The sequence below is a fragment of the Periplaneta americana genome, chromosome 14 (assembly GCF_040183065.1).
Source record: "Periplaneta americana isolate PAMFEO1 chromosome 14, P.americana_PAMFEO1_priV1, whole genome shotgun sequence".
Classification (NCBI taxonomy): domain Eukaryota; kingdom Metazoa; phylum Arthropoda; class Insecta; order Blattodea; family Blattidae; genus Periplaneta; species Periplaneta americana.
In genome coordinates, this window is record NC_091130.1 from 155,952,979 (window position 1) to 155,971,395 (window position 18,417).

General features: G+C 35.1%; 1 protein-coding gene across 1 annotated transcript in view; it reads left to right on the forward strand.

The window, feature by feature from the left end:
• LOC138713913 (protein Wnt-4-like) overlaps positions 1 to 18,417 on the forward strand; it is a 456,699-nt gene that overhangs the window by 348,143 nt on the left and 90,139 nt on the right. The gene's annotated exons all lie outside the window — the stretch shown is intronic.

The window sequence follows — 18,417 nt, forward strand, 5'->3', positions numbered from 1 at the left end:
CCGTGCGCTCCGCTGCACCTGTTAGAAATAAATATAAAGTAATTACATAATTAAAATAGGACATTTGATCAAGGGAACAACTTTTACAACAGCGCAAGATAATCTGCTTCGCTCATTACCCATTTTTTTTTTGCATTGCATTTATTGCATATATATTTTATGTATTTTAACACGATTCAATTGAGCATAGTTAAAATTTGAATGATAAAATAATGGATTGCTAAGCTAACGTACTATTACTGCATACTAAATCAATACACTCTCGTTGTTCGTTAATTCTCTGAGATTAAAATGAGTGTACATAAATATTATTTTAAGAAATACAGAAAACGAATGTACAAAATAGCCTATCAAATTTTCTGTGCATAAGAAGCTATTTTAATCTTACCTGTCCTCGATTTACTCAGACGTTACTGTAATAACATTATAACATTATGTCTATCTAGAGAAACTACACTTTCCAATGGTAATTAATTATACAAATCGGTTAATTTAGCTTCTGATATTACTTCATACAAACACAGAAACATTCTCTGTAGGCTATGTTTAATAGCTTTCGATTGTTGGTGTCCAAGGCCCCTGTTTCGATTGTTGTTGTCCAAGGCCCCTTATAGACGAAGTCATTTGTTCTTAATTCATTGCACCGTCTTAGATGGCGTTATTTTAATTTTAAAACTCATTTATCTCATTAAATATCAGTCCTATCAAAATTTTGCATAGAATAAAAATTATCGGAAATCATTTTTAAAGAAACTTTTGTTATGTAACATATTTCACAAAAATCAATAATAAGCGAGATATTTCGATTTAATTCAGGCCCCCTTATAACCCCCCTTTTAAATAAAGTATTTTGAATGCCATATAGCCTAAAATCTAAGTTACAACGAACTTAATTTATATTCCAATTTTCATATAAATCGGTTCAGCCATTATCGCGTGAAAAGGTAACAAACATACAGACAGACATACAAACAAAAATTTCAAAAATGCGATTTTCGGTTTCAGGGTGGTTAATTATATATGTTAGGACCAATTATTTTTGGAAAATCGAAAATTACCAGAAAAATTTCGGCTACAGATTTATTATTAGTATAGATTAGGCTATCCTGAAAACTTTCCTCGCGTTAACCACATGAAGGATCATACTGCTATACTGTACATTACAGTTCTGTATTGGTGAGTAATTGCCAGACAAGTAAAAGTTCAAACAGTTTAGCTCTAATTGTCATAGCTTAAGTAAAATGTTTGACAACTGCAGAAAAGTAATTTCTTCTTCAATCATGCAATTTTCGTTCTTTTTCAAGCCTAATATAAAGAGGGCTACTTCCTGAATGCTACTTGAATTCGTATACATACACAAAGTCACGTGCAATTTTAGCAAATTAGCAAATCAAATGCAAAATTAATTATTTTTTTTTTACCTTGGGGATTTGATTGAAGTGAATTTTTATGGCAGGCAGAGTAACTATCTCATGCCCCCATGTTTTAAATTGCTACCAATGCACTTCATTAGAACCAGGTACCCAGCTTCGAAGCCGTTAGCCCTGTGAACTTACAGTATATTTATGTTCCCCTATTAACATAATATAAGTTGTTATCTAAGAAATTAGCAAGTTCTTTGCGATAGTAGAAGAGAAAGAATGGGGAAGGGAAGGGAATTGAAATCAACATATATTCCTTATAAATATATTAAACTATTACTACATATCACTCATGACTTTATCTTTAGTGTTATACAATATACAAATCAATAGTTCATTACAAATGAATACATTCTACATTGTACTTAAGTTACATATCGTTAAACAATTATGTATCTTATCTGATGATGCCGTACAGACGAAAATGTTTATAATTTTCTTTTAGTAACATGTTGTAGCAAATGTTAATTTGCAATAAAAATAAGTCATATGATTGAAAATTTTAAACAAATGTATTCCATAATTCTGCTTTTACCGTTAAAGAATGGTGATTTTTTTGCCAATTCCTTTTCTTTCTTTTTTTGACTCTGTAGCATCTCTTTTTCTTATGACTCCGTACCATTTCTTTTCTTTTTTACTCTGTAGCATTTCTTTTGTTTTTTGACTCTGTAGCATCTCTTTTGTCTTTTACTCTGTAGCATTTCTTTTGTTTTTTACTCTGTAGCATCTCTTTTGTTTTTTGACTCTGTAGCATCTCTTTTGTTTTTTTACTCTGTAGCATCTCTCTTGTTTTTTACTCTGTAGCATCTCTTTTGTTTTTTACTCTGTAGCATCTCTTTTGTTTTTTTACTCTGTAGCATTTCTTTTGTTTTTTACTCTGTAGCATCTCTTTTGTTTTTTGACTCTGTAGCATCTCTTTTGTCTTTTACTCTGTAGCATCTCTTTTGTTTTTTACTCTGTAGCATCTCTTTTGTTTTTTGACTCTGTAGCATCTCTTTTGTTTTTTACTCTGTAGCATCTCTTTTGTTTTTTGACTCTGTAGCATCTCTTTTGTCTTTTTACTCTGTAGCATCTCTCTTGTTTTTTACTCTGTAGCATCTCTTTTGTTTTTTTACTCCGTAGCATCTCTTTTGTTTTTTGACTCTGTAGCATCTCTTTTGTTTTTTTACTCTGTAGCATCTCTCTTGTTTTTTACTCTGTAGCATCTCTTTTGTTTTTTGACTCTGTAGCATCTCTTTTGTCTTTTACTCTGTAGCATCTCTTTTGTTTTTTATTCTGTAGCATCTCTTTTGTTTTTTGACTCTGTAGCATCTCTTTTTTTTGACTTTGTAGTATCTCTTTTTTTTTTTACTTTGTACCATCTCTCAGTACTTTCTGGTTGAGCTCACAGATGGCGTTACTTGTCAATAATGTGATGTTAAAACGTGTTCAGGTTTCAGCCCAGCGACAGTCCTGTTATATTGGATTTTTATTTGAGGATTGGTTAAGTAATAAACCGGCACATCGGCATTCAAATTTACAGACTCTAGATATCCAGAAAACTTTCCTACTTCTAGGAAGCTCCAATTAAGAGCTACGTTGCAATTTTTGTTAATTTTTCTCCACGTTAACGAAATACCTCGTGTATTTGGTCTGAGAATCTGCAAATAAAAAGAAAAACAATGTTTGATTAATGAGGAGCTCCGTGCAAGGCGTTCTCCTGTGTTTCGCCTGAAAGTAACGCAAGCAACAGGTTACGTGGCCTAGCTGTAGCCGGGCAGGCGCATCGCGGCGTGTGGGTCGTCCTGCCCGCCATGCCTCGTGAGTGAACGCATGTTTACACATCTATTACGAGAGACTGGCAGGAGAAACAAAGGAGAAGAGGGCTTACCTCTCCAAGGATGCTTTCTCTTCAGATTTAGTGACGCAGTGATTCCCAAACTACTGTCCGCGATCTGTCGGTTGAGCGCTGCTATTTAGTGAAAATCCAACACTGTCAGCATTAGACTTACTTACTTACTTACTTAGGCCTACTTATTTACTTACTGGCTTTTAAGGAACCCGGAGGTTCATTGCCACCCTCACATAAGCCCGCCATTGATCCCTATTCTGAGCAAGATTAATCCAGTCTCTATCATCATATCCCACCTCCCTCAAATCCATTTTAATATTATCCTCCCATCTACGTCTCTGCCTCCCTAAAGGTCTTTTTCCCTCCGGCCTCCCAACTAACACTCTATATGCATTTCTGGATTCGCCCATACGTGCTACATGCCCTGCCCATCTCAAACGTCTGGATTTAATGTTCCTAATTATGTCAGGTGAAGAATGCAATGCGTGCAGTTCTGTGTTGTGTAACTTTCTCCATTCTCCTGTAACTTCATCCCTCTTAGCCCCAAATATTTTCCTAAGCACCTTATTCTCAAACACTCTTAACCTATGTTCCTCTCTCAAAGTGAGAGTCCAAGTTTCACAACCATAAAGAACAACCGGTAATATAACTGTTTTATAAATTCTAACTTTCACATTTTTGGCAGCAGACTGGATGATAAAAGCTTCTCAACCGAATAATAATAGGCATTTCCCATATTTATTCTGCGTTTAATTTCCTTCCTAGTATCATTTATATTTGTTACTGTTGCTCCAAAATATTTGAACTTCTCCATCTCTTCAAAAGATAAATTTCCAATTTGTATATTTCCATTTCGTACAATATTCTCGTCACGGGACATAATCATCTACTTTGTCTTTTCGGGATTTACTTCCAAACCTATCTCTTTACTTGCTTCCAGTAAAATTTCCGTGTTTTCCCTAATCATTTGTGGATTTTCTCCTAACATATTCACGTCATCCGCATAGACAAGCAGCTGATGTAACCCGTTCAATTCCAAACCCTCTCTGTTTTTCTGGACTTTCCTAATGGAATATTTAAAGCAAAGTTAAAAAGTAAAGGTGATAGTGCATCTCCTTGCTTTAGCCCGCAGTGAATTGGAAAAGCATCAGATAGAAACTGACCTATACGGACTCTGCTGTACGTTTCACTGAGACACATTTTAATTAATCGAACTAGTTTCTTGGGAATACCAAATTCAATAAGAATATCATATGAAACTTCTCTCTTAATCGAGTCATATGCCTTTTTGAAATCTATGAATAACTGATGCACTCACCATTAGAAGTGAAATTAATGTTTTTAATGAAAGAGAAATGTTGACATATTCAGAAATATATTCCGAAAAGTAGGTGGAAATCATCCATTAATTTTCCAAATACAGGCTGTTGGATATTTGGACGTGAAATCCAACGAGTTTCATTCCAAATTTACGAAAATCAGCCCTTAATATAGCGCGAGCTATCTTCATATGACGAAGAAGGGCCAGAACATTCCAAGAAGCCATTGCCTACAAGCACAGTCTAGTATATACAGCCACGAAGCTCAATACGTAGTAAATATGCATCCATAGATAGTTGCTAACCACTAGGATCGCTACTATCGCCTCATCACAGACAATGCGAAATAGTACCGGCACAGTCTATTGTTCCTAGCACCCTCACAACTCAAGCTTCGTGACTGTATATACTAGACTGTGCTACTATCTTGCAGGGCATAGACCACATCCAGGAATTAAGGTGCTTTGTCGACGAACAAAATTTCAGTGAAAGAATTTCCATTGTGTACATTATTCTGGTTACTTACTTACTTACTTACTTACAAATGGCTTTTAAGGAACCCGAAGGTTCATTGCCGCCCTCACATAAGCCCGCCATCGGTCCCTATCCTGTGCAAGATTAATCCAGTCTCTATCATCATACCCCACCTCCCTCAAATCCATTTTAATATTATCCTCCCATCTACGTCTCGGCCTTCTTAAAGGACTTTTTCCTTCCGGCCTCCCAATTAACACTCTATATGCATTTCTGGATTCGCCCATACGTGCTACATGCCCTGCCCATCTCAAACGTCTGGATTTAATGTTCCTAATTATGTCAGGTGAAGAATACAATGCGTATAGTTCTGTGTTGTGTAACTTTCTCCATTCTCCTGTAACTTCATCCCGCTTAGCCCCAAATATTTTCCTAAGCACCTTATTCTCAAACACTCTTAACCTATATTCCTCTCTCAAAGTGAGAGTCCAAGTTTCACAACCATAAAGAACAACCGGTAATATAACTGTTTTATAAATTCTAACTTTCAGATTTTTTGACAGCAGACTGGATGATAAAAGCTTCTCAACCGAATAATAATAGGCATTTCCCATATTTATTCTGCGTTTAATTTCCTCCCGAGTATCATTTATATTTGTTACTGTTGCTCCAAGATATCTGAATTTTTCCACCTCTTCGAAGGATAAATCTCCAATTTTTATATTTCCATTTCGTACAATATTCTGGTCACGAGACATAATCATATACTTTGTCTTTTCGGGATTTACTTCCAAACATATCTCTTTACTTGCTTCAATTCCCGTGTTTTTCCTAACAGTTTGTGGATTTTCTCCTATCATATTCGATTCTAGGAAAATTGGTCATGTTTTTATTGGTCACACCTACTATTGGTCATAATCTTACCCAATTCGTCATATAGGCCTTACATATTTTGCCGTATGCGGAATATTTGTCAATCTTTTCGATTTGTCTCTAAGTAATTTTAATCACGTGCGGAATATTTGTTATATTTTAAATCTATAATACTAGACCATGCATTTATGACTCATTAATGACAAAACTGATCATTTACAAGTAAGATTCTCTTCTGAATTAAGTGAAAACAGTTTCCATGAGAGTTAAATTAATGTTTCCTGAGAGATTATGAGCAATACTAGCAAGATAAGTTAAACAATTTCCTTGTGTTTTATATTCTTCTTAATTCTGTACAATTGCAGCTATTTGGGAACCCAGCTGAGTATACTTCCTCTTTGGTAGGGGGAGAGTGTATAGAAGTAATGAACAACGATCGAGAAAGCAAGACTAACAGCGCCCGCAAAGCCGGAAACCCGCACGACAATATTGACTACATCGCGTCGTTGAAGTAAAGACTGCTTGTGAGTGTTTCGAGACGTCGAGATTGATCACTCCCGAAGTCCCGAACGTCAAGCAGCCTTGAATCGCCACAATTTATACCTGATGGACTTTTATCTACTTTGGCAACTGTTATGTATCTTATAAACAATCAAGTAGCCTATTTGAAACATCATCTCTACCTTTCAGTGTATAATAATCCGTTCCCCAGTCTTTATTTAATTACTAGGCCCTTATTAAAAGGCTAGGAATTTTCTTTTAATATGTTTGAGATCAAGTGTGCAATCTCAAGTAAAAAGATATTGACGTTATATTTCATGTTTCTCAGAAACGCAAATTTATTTGAGAATTTTTCTTCTACGAGGGGGATCCAGGAAATAACGACCGTTTTGTTGTAATAATTAAAAAAAATATTTATTTGAAAAAACAAAGTCTGTTACATAACTGAAGCTTCCTTTACTTCTCTACATAATCACCACCTACATTTAAACATTTGTCGTATCTGTTCACTAGCTTTAGAATTCCCGTGTTATACTCCTCTGCCGCCAGTTCATTAAGCCAGGTGTTCACTGTCTTCTTCAACTCTTCATCACTTCCAAAACGCGTACCACCCAGAAAGCCTTTCAGCTTAGTGAAAAGGTGAAAATCGCTAGGAGCAAGGTCTGGACTATAGGGCGCTTGATCAAAGATTTCCCAACCGAATTGATCCAGCAATTCTCGAGTTGAAGCAGCAGGGTGCGGGCAGGCGTTGTCGTGAAGAAGCACAACTCCTCTCGAAAGCATTCCTCGCCTCTTGTTTTGGATGGCTCGCCGTAGTTTTCGTAAAGTCTCACAATAACGATTTGCATTGATCGTAGTGCCTTTTGGCATGAAATCCAGCAAAAGAACACCTTTGCGATCCCGAAAGGCAGTAGCCATGACTTTTTGTGTTGAGAGAGTCTGTTTGAATTTTCTCGGTTTCTTGGGTGATGAGGGAAGATGCCACTGACGTGATTGGCGCTTGGTCTCTGGGGTGTTGTGAGACACCCAGGTCTCATCACCAGTCACAATTTGATCAAGAAAGGCGTCTCCATCTGTGAGATATCGCATCAAGAATGTCAATGCTGAGGCCATTCTCTGAGTTTTGTGTTGGTCACTCAGTTGCCGTGGAACCCATCGTGCACAGATTTTGTGGTAGCCAAGATGTTGCGACACAATTTTACCAAGCAAAGAACGAGAAATGTCAGGAAAGGCAATATACAATTCGTCGAGTGATGTGCGCCTGTCTTGCAAGATTCTGTCGTTCACTTTAGTCTTCAGGTCTTCTGTGATGAGTGATGGGCGTCCGGGTCGAGTTTCATCGTGGACATTTGTTCGCCCATTGTTGAACATTTCGCACCATTTTCTCACATTTCTTTCATTCCTTACAGTATCACCATACTCTTCTTTCAATTGCCGGTAAATTTCTGCAGGTTTCAAATGTCGGGCATTCAAAAATCGAATCACACTCCTCACCTCACAGTCGGCGGGATTATCAATCACGTCGTTCATTTTGAAATAACACAAAATGCACAATGGCGACTTGTTGCAACCAGTACTCACAACATTATGAGAACACATGTTAAGGAAGCCAGTTGACCTTCAAACAAGGAAGGGGAGTCAGCTGCGCGGCGGGTATGCGCGAACGGTCGTTATTTCCTGGATCCCCCTCGTATTTATATAACCAGAGGTAATATCTTATAATGGAACCAGAACATTTTGATAACTAAGATACTGTTTTGTTTTGTTTTTTTTTTTTGTCTCATTTAAACAGTTATAATGTTATTTATTTCAATGATGTATGTTATTCAAAGTTACGAAATCTTTCCACGCCGACCAAATGCTATTTCGAGAATGATGAGCGAGACTCGAAGCACACGAGAATGACGAGACGAGACTAGAAAGACAAATGCAACGAACACAGCGAGCGAGAGCGGCAGTTAGTTTTGTTCATCTGTAGTGTCCAGCTTGTAATTTTTCGATATCCCTATCTACTTCTGCTGTTTCACTTTGCAGTTATCCCAAGAGATGATACAGAGATGGATGAGCCCTTCCTGTCAGAGTGTTCTGTTTCGTGTGCCAACCTTCACATGTGTTATTTGTACGTTGCACATTTTTTACTTCCCGTTATGAATCCGTAATGTGTGACGAACTGTATCATTGACTAATTCTTAATTTGTGACGAATTCTACCTGTAACAAAAAAATATTTCACGTCATTCGCATAGATAAGAACTTGATATTAAGACAGATTCTTCGACACTATTCATGAATAAATTAATCCCTTGGAAAACACTTGAAAGATCATCTGGCCAGAAATAGTAATATAAGTTACAAGAGCGGTATGTTGACGTTTTCATGTACAAGGAAAAGATTGAAAAAGCGAAACATACCGCTCGTGTACCGTACATTATTTTGTGCGAAGATCGTTTATTACATACCTGAAAGATTAATTTCTAATTAGTTGCAATGAAATCTCCATCTTGGTTTCTGTTTAATGACGGCAACTTCGGAAAACCAAGATATCTTTCTTCTACATTGTTGCTATAAAATGTTTTCTCTGTTTACTATATTCCAGCAGGCCGTGATATACGTCTGTCTTTTTTTTCCCCAGTCTATAAATGCGAACTTAAAACAAACGGTAAGGTTATGTAATGATTTATTTTTCATTTTAATATTTTAACAATGTTATTTATATAACATATTGCAGTAATAATAATAATAATAATAATAATAATAATAATAATAATAATAATAATAATGATTTATTTAACCTGTATTAACCTGTAATAACATCGGCATCTGGAATCTTGTTGATTTTTTCACGGCTTCCTTAATGTTACTTGTATCAGGAATACAGTAAGTTTCGTGGAGTAGTAGACTTTACTTAATTTTTGCAAATATTTAAAAACAATAATTAACATTGCAATTTAGGTGAAATTGCAGTGGTAAGTTTCCAATTTATAATTATTACTATGTTAAACGTCTCTAAAAATAATATGTTAAAAGCCTAAAGCAGTAAAATGAATGTCGCGCTTAAGCGGTAAGAAGAGGGAAATTGTTATGTGTGTTACGTTGGGAATACTGAATGTGGTATTTCACACTTACCGCGTATTGGTTCTGTGCGGAAAACAAGCAAATACGCACGATCTCGCACAAATTTAATTTATTTAACTAGCTAGCTAGCGAGTACAAATTAAAATTATAATACAAAAATGTTTCTAGCCACTACCGTAAGAGCCAGGCTCGTGTACGGTGTGGTCTTAGTCAATAATATAACATAAAATTTACAAAGACAGTTTACTAAGTACAGTAAGTAACTCAATTCAAACCAATACATAATACAAGAGCGGGGAAAAAAAAGAAGTAAGAGAAAAAAACACATTTAATATAAATTGACAATCAGACAGATGCCAGTGATATTCAATAAAAACATGAATATAGTCGAAAGAAATAAAAGGTAAAAAATACACTCATTTGTTAATACAATATATCATGAATAATTTTATAATTTTTGTTTAAAAGCTTCAATTTTAAAATATTTCAAATTTGAAAAATGGTTTGTAATTTAATTATAAAGTCTTGGGCCGAAACTAGCACCATGTTTAAGAGCTGCACTTATTTAGGCTCAATTAATGGGAAAGTAGACTTTTGTCTTCGAGTACGATATTCATGTCGATTAGATTTGTGTTTTATTTGATTTCTGTGGTAGTAAGTTAGTAAACTATATTTATAAATTTCTTCAATAGTTAATACATTAAAATCTGTATAAATTAAGTTTGTTGGGTAATCCATATTTTTGGTTACACAAATTTGTATTAATCTTCTGTGTAATAAAATTAATGGATTAAGTACAGATGATGCTACTCCACCCCAATTTATTATACCATATTGTATTAATGATTGTACTAAACCTAAAAACATTATTCTCAATGCCTCCTTAGTGATAAAATTTCGAAGTATTATGAATTTATAAATTGCATTTCTTGTACTTGTATACATAAAATCAATTTCTTTATCCCAACGTAAATGCTGATCTATAATCTGTGGCCGGGAGGAAAAAGGTCTTAAGTAAAAATTTTATGCTTTTCAGGAAAGCAGCAGAAAGATTGAAATTGGTGTCAATTATATAGTTTTTTTAATTAAGAGGTTTTTCCTGGATATTATTTGTTTATGTTTCTTCTAAAATAGGTGATGTTGCTCATTTAACAATTTTCTTGATTATTTCCAAAAGTAGCCGTACTTAAGCCCTTTTAAGACTAGAAACAAACTGAGTAGAAGGGACTATTTAAACATAAGACCTTTTTCATGTCAAAATAAATGAGAAATGTAAATTATTAGGAATGCAAAATGAATTATAGGACTGTTTACCCTGGGCTTAAAGTTTTAAAAGGAAAGGGCATCAGTATGTGATAAAATGGCTAAAATACAAGTTAGACCTTTTTAATAGGGAAGCATGGAAAGAAAACATGTGATGTTTCTAAGGAATAAAGTATTAAATATTCTTAAGTCCTTTATTCTGTGTGTGCTCGATTCAAAAAGTACTTAGGACATTTGGTAACGCTCTATAAATCCAGTCAGGAGTCTTATTTGACTTTAGCCGTTTTACCAGATTGTAGAGAATTGTTTGCTCTTTCAGAATATATAGAAATCTCATTTTCACAAAAAATTAACCTAAGAACTTTTTCCTCAATAATTCCTAAATATTTAACTTGTGTGGAAGGTGTTAGATGTGGACATCTACAATAATTATTTGTTAATTCATTACATGAAATATTATGTATTACTAAGTGATAATTATTCATATATTGAGGTAAACCTTTCGTTGTTAAAGAAAATGGAATATACGGTTGGACGGTTAATAGTGAACTTATCCTGAAATCCTCGCTTTTTTTTAATCACAAGACGCTGTGAACACCGTGATTCTTGATCCAATGAGAACAATCAGCATGCAATTCTCTCCGGACAGCGGTGTTGTAGGTACAATCAATCCAGCTTAGTCCTTGAACTTTGAAGAAGAAATTGCGTAGCGTTGTTTCTCAGTGTTCTTGAGAAGATGCTTGTCAATCTTTTGTCACTTTAAGTACTCAGGATCTCAATACTCTGAAGACAATAAGCAAATAAAAGCAGAGGAGGTCGTTTCCAAAGACTTGGGTGTATGAAGAACGTTTAATTTAAAGTGCTACTTGAGCTTCATCTTCGTCATTGCGAAGATGAAATGCAACTTTGTTTCATTGTAGTAAGAAAGACAAGTTTTAGACTACGTGTAATGTTAGTTGAAGCACTCTTGATTATTGGTTTAGAAATTATTATTGTGAATGGAAAATGAAACCACAATTTTCAGTCCGTTATTCGAAAATTACATAGATCTACAACAAATATCCTAAGAAGAAAACTAGGAAGGTAACAACAATAAATTTTGTTTGACATAACTGTTGTTAATCCGTTATCCATTTAGTGTGGCAACATTAGATTTCTGCCTATGAGTTAAGTGCACACCAGAACTACCCAAGTAACTTAATGAAATTTTTATTGTACATTTTAAGAATAAATTCTACAATTTGTAGCTAAAATTATTAATCGAAATGACATATTGAATAATTTCAAGAAAAAATTTGTTCCGGGGCCCGGTGCCGACCCCGGGACCTCTGGCTGAAGAGACCAGCGTTCTACCGAATGAGCATCCAGGAACTCCACCCGAAAACCGTTTCAATTTTTCCTTTTATATCCACATACCTCGAGTGGGCTGACGAGACGCCACATCGAGTGCACACAAACTCTGTGTGACTTGGAATTATTGTGGTTTTCGGTTAACGTACCTACAGTAATGGCCAATTCACAATGAAAATTAAACGTAACGTAAGCGTCAACTTAAAAATGTAAACGTTGCGGTAACATCAAGAAGTCGTACCATCATTCACGATGGGAACATAAGCATAACAGCAAACATACTTGGTAACCATGGAAACATGACAACGACGCCATTTCCTCATATTCTGTCGTATACTTCAGCGCTCCACGATTGTGTTCTGTTTGCAAATCACGTAAGCAACGTCTTACAGTAATGTTAATGTCAGTGTTTATGTGAATCATTGTGAATGATCCCATTTGGTAGCCTGGGCGCAAACTTCTGTGTTTATGTTACGGTTATGTTTAATTTTCATTGTGAATTGGCCTTAGTGTATAATATTATGCAAATCTAGTTTTCAGGTCTCTATGAAGCAGACATGAATAATTTCAAGGGAAAAATTATTCCGGGGCCGGGTATCGATCTCGGGACCTCTGGCTGAACGCACCAGCGCTCTACCGACACAGAGTTTGTGTGTACTCGATGTGGGTCTCTGGCGTTTCGTCAGTCCACTCGAGGTGTGTGGATATAAAGGGAAAAATTGAGACGGTGTCGGGTGGAGTTTCTGGGTAGCTCAGTCGATAGAGCGCTGGCGCGTTCAGTCAGAGATTCCGGGGATCGATATCTGGCCTCGGAACATTTTTTCGCTTAAAATTATTCATGTCTGCTTGACAGGGAGTTTTACCTCAAAGCTAGATTTGCATGATATGACTTATTGTTAGTTTCTTATTTTAAAATTATTACTTTTATTACGAAAAGTAATGCACTACGAGCTAGTTCCCGAGAAAAGCGCACTTAAATAAGTGCAGAAAATAATTTTAGGTTTATCTTTTCAATTATACATGTGCCATTTTGATTTGCCGTGACTTAGGTCCAGTTGTACGAACACTGAATAAAGTCCTGTTAAAATTAATTCTACGGTTATGCGAGAAATGTGTTGTACGAACTTGGAATAGTGCATTATTCGGAGGATAACTTCCGAATAAGCTATTCCATGCTTTTAGTAGTTGTTAAATTTATATCTAGAGAATAAAATATAAAATGGCAGCAGCATCAGACATGAATCTCTGATAGTGATGATGAATTACATATAATGTATTCTTGAGAGTGCGGAAACCAAGAAAATGAGGCACAGACTTTATCTATTAATCGAGTGTAACAATGAAGAATTTCTGGCAAGATTCAGTCTAAAAATGGACACTGCTTAAAGCGTGCTGGGATTGATTGATTATTGGAACATATAACACACAGGTAAAAATAGTTCACAATTTCATCATTATAAAGAAATTGTAATTTTTTTAATAATTAAAATTAAATTTCAGCAAATTCATAGCACAATATTATATAAGTACTACGTTTTGCATTATTATAACCTAGCTATAGACTCCCATGCTCTTGTCTTTTATTTAAAAGCTATGGCATCAGTTTTTGCTTTCTAGCACGTTCTTGTAGTCATTCACTATCACAACTAGCTTACAGAGGTTAGAATAATCTTAATTTTAAAGGTTTTTTAATAGTTCCTTCAGAAATATTAATTGAATTGATGAATATTGGTATATATTACTATACTGATGTAGGATATATTTACTACTAACAATGCCGGAAAGCATTGTTGTACATTGGTATTTTTCTTATTTTACAATTGTTATGGGAATTCAGAAATTATTATATTATGTTGGCGGAATTGGAAACATAAAAAATTATATGCACAAACAGATGTATACGTTCATTTGAACCTTCACAACAATGTAAACGCAAACAAAAATTTGTTTAAAGCATTTCTTAATTAATTTTTGATGTTTCCAATTGCGCCAAAATAATAGAATAATTTCTGAATTCCCATAACAATTGTAAAATAAGAAAAATACCGATGTACAACAATGCTTTCCGGCATTGTTAGTAGTAAATATATCCTACATCAATATATTGTAATATTATATACCAATATTCATCAATTCAATGAATATTTGTGAAGGAACTATTAAAAAACCTTTAAAATTAAGATTATTCTAATAATTTTCACACCTCTGTAAGTGTAATCTTCTATCAATAATTTTGACTTCTAATTTATTTTGATTTACTCATTTCTTTATAACAAAATCTGTACACAAAATAATGATATGTTCAGAAAATAAATTTCAACAATTAATGGTATTCTGAATGTACTTTATAAACAAAACACCATCTAAAATATTGCCAACCTCTGTTCCAATTCGGCTAACTATGGAATAGATAACCTTGGAATAAATGAACGTCATACAACATGATACTCCATGCTCTTGTCTTTTATTTAAAAGCTATGGCATCAGTTTTTGCTTTCTAGCACGTTCTTGTAGTCATTCACTATCACAACTAGCTTCAGTGTAATCTTCTATCTAATAATTTTGACTTCTAATTTATTTTGATTTACTCATTTCTTTAAAACAAAATCTGTACACAAAATAATGATATGTTCAGAAAATAAATTTCAACAATTACTGGTATTCTGAATGTACTTTATAAACAAAACACCATCTAAAATATTGCCAACCTCTGTTCCAATTCGGCTAACTATGGAATAGATAACCTTGGAATAAACTAACGTCATGCAACACGATACTCCATTTATTCTATAGTTAGGCTATTCCATGGATAGCTATTCCAAGATTTATTCTGTGATCATATAACTGGGTCTAAGTCACCTCAACACCTGAATATTTTATAATTTCATTGCACAGACGTTACCACAGTGGCTCCACGAGTCCTGAATCACTTTGCATTAGAAAGTGTATCCACTCATGGAAATACTTGATGCTCAGGCTACAGTACATCAGCCTCGTCCTTGGGAATTAAATAGAGTCCACTCTTATCTATTTGGGACATAATTTAATAAGTTTTAAAATTTATTACCCTCGAAGTTCTACATAAATCGTCTTTAAAAGCAAACAAATTGAACCTTGTAGCGCGTAATAGAAATGAATCATGACTTCGGATAAGGAGAAAGTTAATTAATTTCAAACAGTTGCCAGCCTGGAAGATACTTTACACCTCACGCATGTCTGTCTAGTTTTGAACAAAGCAAGTAAACTTACTTTACGTTAATACTAGAGATGAACAAAACTAACTGCCGCTCTCGCTCACTGTGTTCGTTGCATTTATCTTTCGAGTCTCATCATTCTCGAAATAGCATTTGGTCGGCGTGGAAAGATTTCGTAACTTTGAATAACATACATCATTGAAATAAATAGCATTAGGCCTATAAATGTTTAAATGAGACAAAAAAACAAAACAGAACAGTATCTTAGTTACCAAAATGTTCTGGTTACCTGTACTTACTTACTTACTGGCTTTTAAGGAACCCGGAGGTTCATTGCCGCCCTCACATAAGCCCGCCATTGGTCCCTTTCCTGAGCAAAATTAATCCAGTCTCTACCATCATATCCCACCTCCCTCAAATCCTTTTTAATATTATCCTCCCATCTACATCTCGGCCTCCCCAAAGATCTTCTTCCCTCCGGCCTCCCAACTAACATTCTATATTCATTTCTGGATTCGCCCATACGTTCTACATGCTCTGCCCATCTCAAACGTCTGGACTTAATGTTCCTAATTATGTCAGGTGAAGAATACAATGCCTGCAGTTCTGTGTTGTGTAACTTTCTCCATTCTCCTGTAACTTCATTCCTCTCAGCTCCAAATATTTTCTTAAGAACCTTATTCTCAAACACCCTTAATCTCTGTTCCTCTCTCAAAGTGAGAGTCCAAGTTTCACAACCATAAAGAACAACCGGTAATGTAACTGTTTTATAAATTCTAACTTTCAGATTTTTTTGAGAGCAGACTGGATGATAAAAGCTTCTCAACCGAAGTCTGTATTCAGATGAAAGTTAAAAATGAAACTTAATAAAAGTTACGCGTTGAAGTTAAAATGTCCATTTGTGAATAGGGCTAGGCTATATAATTTTGCGGAAGTTCTTATCTTCCTCTATTCAGTCTATTCACATAAAAATAAAAGTTATGTAAGCTGTTGAAGTTAAAATGTTCATTTGTCAACACACTGTAATGTAAAACATATGAAAATCATAGAAAAAAATTGAATGTTACTATCACCACAGTCTAGTATATACAGTCACGAAGCTTGAGTTTATGAGGGTACTAGGAACAATAGACTGTGCAGGTACTATTTCTCATTGTCTGTGATGAGACGATAGTAGCGATCCTAGTGGCTAGCAACTATCTATGGATGTATATTTACTGCGTATTGAGCTTCGTGACTATATAAGTTATACAAGGACATCATTTTATTTTTACTAATATTTTTAATATTAACTTGCCTATACCTCTCGATCAACGCCGTTTGCTACCCCCTTCCACGACTGGAGTTCGATGATACTGGCGTAATATACAAACAAATCACTTTGCTAGGTAAGCTTATAGGAGGAAAGAAAAGTAGTTCATCTATTTACGTAAACTAGGAAATATCGCGATTTTGAGTTTGATCATTTTCATTAGGTTTTTGTTTAATCAAAATACAATACAGTATTAACACTGAGTGTTTTTACTCACGAACTGAGCTGTCTATGCGGACGTATTCATTATGCAGTGTATATTATACTGTCTACAGCACATTAGCGTATCTACAATATAGAGAATGAAGTTAAATTGAAAAATAATCATAATATGGCTATTTAAACACATTTTTGGAAATGGTGGCCGTTCATTTCGATACAGGCTTCAGTTCTAATGTACATATTATCGCACAATAGGCCTAGACTATTGTAACTAATCCCAATTACCAGTTTCGTCCTTCGTACTAGTACCGGTAACTCATGTTGAAATAATTCTGTACCTACTCTATAAAAGAGTACCTTACGTACTGTAAATTCAATCTTCACTTCTGCCCGATCCGAAAAGATAAAATTACTCAGATATGCTATCTACTGTCCGTCCAAGTGGTTATGTCGCAGGATCGTAGAAAGGGAGGAAATCACGTGACAGTTAATTACTTAACGAGGCCCTATTATTTAAGTTATTTTAAACAGTTGTATAATATTACGTAGACGTCCAATTCCTAACAGAAATTAATGTTCTCAGAAAAGAGCTAAGACAGCCCAGCCACTAGCTGGCGAATAAAATCTGGTGGGGGAAACGGGATACGACGTAGGCAAATGGACGACAGTACCTGTGCGAAAATGATTCAATATTGAAAGCTTTTTCGTCACTGGAAAACGCAAACATATTTTTGGAACGTACTGTTTACTATGAACGTAAGGCTGCTATGCGGTCTTGGATCTGTGTGGAGGACGGTTGAACTTCATTAGTAGAAGGGGTGGGAGTGAAGTACATTCAAAAACTCAGGTACAATAAAAATTGAAGTAAAAATAAAATGATGTCCCTGTATTACTAGACTGTGGTATTAATAGTTCAGTGCTCTTTACCAGCAACGAGGAATCCATGGCAATCTGTTACGAATGGGAGAAAAGTATGCGGGCTTTTAAAGTTTGCACAATATCTGTGGCTTGTAACTTACCGAGAGGACAAGATGATCGAATGTTGAGTTGAAAGTTATGACTCAATTGCGTCACTAGTACGTCCAGTAATGGAATATGGTGCTGCATGTTGGGATCCTTACAGACTAGAACATATTAAGACACTGGAAAAGATTAAAAAACGGGCTCTCAAGTGTTGTCGGAAAAATTCACCATTAAATTGGGACACACTCACGGACAGGAGAACGCGAATTCGATCATGCGCACTGTTCAAACCATACAGAGGTGAGCCTGCCTGGAGAGAAATAAAAAATAGGTTGCAGCCGCCAAATTACTCTTCAAGGAACGACCACTCATATAAATTGAGGGAAAGAAGACAGAGGACGGACACTGGAAAGTTTTCTTTTCTCAATCGTACTATCAGGGACTGGAATGCTTTACCTGCAGACTTACTAAAGGCTTTACCATCAACCAAAAACGTATTTAAAAATAGGCTTAAGGACTTTACTAATACACGATAATTATACACAATATGTAAAGGATGTAAATGATATGTTGTTATTGAAGTGTTGTATCAGTGAAGAATTATGTTGTGTCAGTGAAACGTGTTCCTGTCAGTGAAGCTTTAATTTATAGTTTATAGTGGCAGTGCAAAGTATTTGAAC